Consider the following 2,689-nt stretch of genomic DNA (forward strand, 5'->3'; position numbering starts at 1 on the left):
TCTGCTCCAGGGGTAGATCTGCTCCAGGGGTAGATCTGCTCCAGGGGGTAGATCTGCTCCGTGGTTACCTGTGTGCACCGGCCCTGTGCCGTCCCGCGGCTCTTCCCTCCGCTCCAGCAGCCGCCTTCCCTTTCCAGGTGCTAACTGGCCTGGACAGGTAGGGCCCATTTTTATACGCTCGCCCATGTGATCCAAACAAATGCCCTAGGGATGAGTTTTTGCACTGACACAAGTAAAGGGGCTGGGACTGAAACCTGTCGGACCACAATCCGAGCTCGGCGGGGGCAGGAATTTTCCACTCGGAGCCGCTCTGGGTGCGCCGGCGGCGCGGCACGCGCCGGGGCCTGCACCTCCCTGCTCCCCCAAAATCCCACTTCCCCGCGCTTCCCAGGTCCTCCAGACTCGTTCCTAAACGCTTCCTGTGTTGCAGCTGGAGTAAACTGAACCGTGGGATGGTTCCAGGATGGAGGGATGGATGGGAAGTGTGAAGGAATATGCTTGAGGCACTGATCACATCTAAGGTCTGCAAAGCGTTTGGTATTTTTCCCATGGTCCCTGGAAGGAAACACAGCAGAAGATGCCAACCAGGGTGAGAAATAGGGAGGAATCCTTTGCTCCTGGAAAAGGGTGCTCCCTGTAGCTTTGGGGCCTGGGAATGGTGCTTCTGCACAGGTTTGGAGGTGGTTTTTTGGAGCTGCCCAGCCTGCGGGTCCCACACTGGGATGCTCCTCATGGCTCCTCAGGGTGAGTCCAGGTGACCAGAGATGACCAGGATGGGAATGGAAAAGGGAGGGTGAGCTTTATGGGAGTGAGTCAATGGGAACCAGGGGACCGGGGAAATGGCCACGGGCCACGGAAAGGAGAGGTGGCCGAGAGGGGTGAATCAGTGGGAACAGCTGGTGACTCAGTGGGAAAGGAGGGAGCTGATGAGCTGACGAGCTGCAGGTGTTTGGTGGGCTTTAAAGGACCCCCTGGAGCGGGAAAGGCTCCGTTCTGGCTGCTCCGCTCGGAGGGACGGGATCGCGACCGGAGAAACGCTGGCTGCAGGTACCGATGGAGCTGATAAGAGCGGGAACGTGCTGCTCGGCACACACGGGGCCAGCTCTTGCCTCACCTCACCTCCTAATTGAGGTGCTGCTGCGCCCCGGGCGCCTCTGCCGCGGCGCGGGGCTGGCACCGGGGGTTACTCACACCTCCAGGATGTTCTGTCCTCACTGGCGCCGCAGCACGAAGGGAACCGAGGGGGTTTTTTATGCCTAATTTTGCGGCAGGTACTTAAAAGCTCCCGTTTTGCTGGGTCACAGAGCGAGGAAAACGTTCCCCGCCTGGAGCCATGGCTCGTTTGCAGCTGCTTTGTCCCTGTCTGCCTCGGAGCATCTGCAAATGGCCCCCATCTCCCCAAATTGCTCCTTCCCGGCTGTGGGGGGTCGCCCGGGTTGGGGTCTCAGCTCTTGCTGTTCCCTGCTCGGCCTCTGAGCCAGGTTTAAGGGCTCGGCCCTGCCAAGAAGCTGGTCCTGGGCTGGGGCTCTGCCAGACCCGGCTGGGCACAGGCTCCTCTCAGCTGCTGGCTCCTCCTGGCCCGGGGATACCATACTGTGAGGAGGGGTAGGTGGAAAAGGGGGGGCGCTGCTGGCTGTGTTGGGGGTGCCAGGCTGTTTTCTTTCACTTTGCAGGAGGTTGGTTTATTGGGGTGTCAGGGCAGGGCCTCTGTAACCCTGATGGTGTGGGGAGCTGGAAATAAGGGGCATTTTGAGGTCGCTTCCTGAGCCGGTGTGTCACGGGGCTGGGAAAGAAAACACTGGGGGCCTGGGAGAACCTTCTGGAAATTATATCCATGCTCAGGGGAGTTATCCCCACTCCTTCCAGCCCACAAAGCAGTTGGGGGAGGGCCTGGGGCCGCTCTCTGCACAGAGCTGTGATGGGGGCTCAGGGCTTACCCAGGAAAGCACCACTGCTGGGACTCAGCTGAGCTCTGTTAAACCTGTACGAGCCCCTGCTGCAAACCAGTTAAACCCATTTAGGGAAGGGTTAAGCCAGTTTAGTGTGATTTGGGAGTCTATTGATGCAAAGGTTAATCTGGCATAAGTGCATCAACATCGGGGATTCGAACCAATTTAACTGTTCCGTCTCCCTGTTTTCCCTGTGGGACTTCAGGGAGGGTCCAGCCTGTGCTTCCCCTTCATCCCAGCCCGCAGAGAGCCGTGGAAAGAGGGAGAAAATAACCCAGAGACTGAAGGGATGAGCAGGCTGAATCTGAAACGATGCTATTTATAGCCATCCCTGCCCAGCCGGCCTAAATTCCACGCAGGTCCCCAAGCCCAGCTGGCAGGGGGGAGCAGCGGAATGGGCAGCGAAGCCGAGGGGTCCTGGCCTGCCCATCGCGCCTCGACGGGCTGGCTCGTGGGGCCAGGCTGAGCCCCTCCTGAGTCAGAGCAGAGGATGCTCCTTGCTCATCCCCAGCTCCTCATTATCCCGCTGCCCCAGGGCTTTCCCACGAGCCTCATCCAGCCGGGCCGTGAGACCTGGGAGAGGCGTTTGTTTATCTTTCGTTGTCATCCCCAGAGGGCTGTAATCACAATTAGAGCGTCCACGAGGCGCACGGGGCAGAGATCCACCTCCTCACCGGGGCCCAGCGTCCCGGAGAAGGAGCGGGGGTAAAAAAGGTGGAAAAGCCTGGCTGACCCTTCCC

Source organism: Manacus vitellinus, unplaced genomic scaffold (genome assembly GCF_001715985.3).
Source record: "Manacus vitellinus isolate BGI_N305 unplaced genomic scaffold, ASM171598v3 scaffold_74_pilon, whole genome shotgun sequence".
Classification (NCBI taxonomy): Eukaryota; Metazoa; Chordata; class Aves; order Passeriformes; family Pipridae; genus Manacus; species Manacus vitellinus.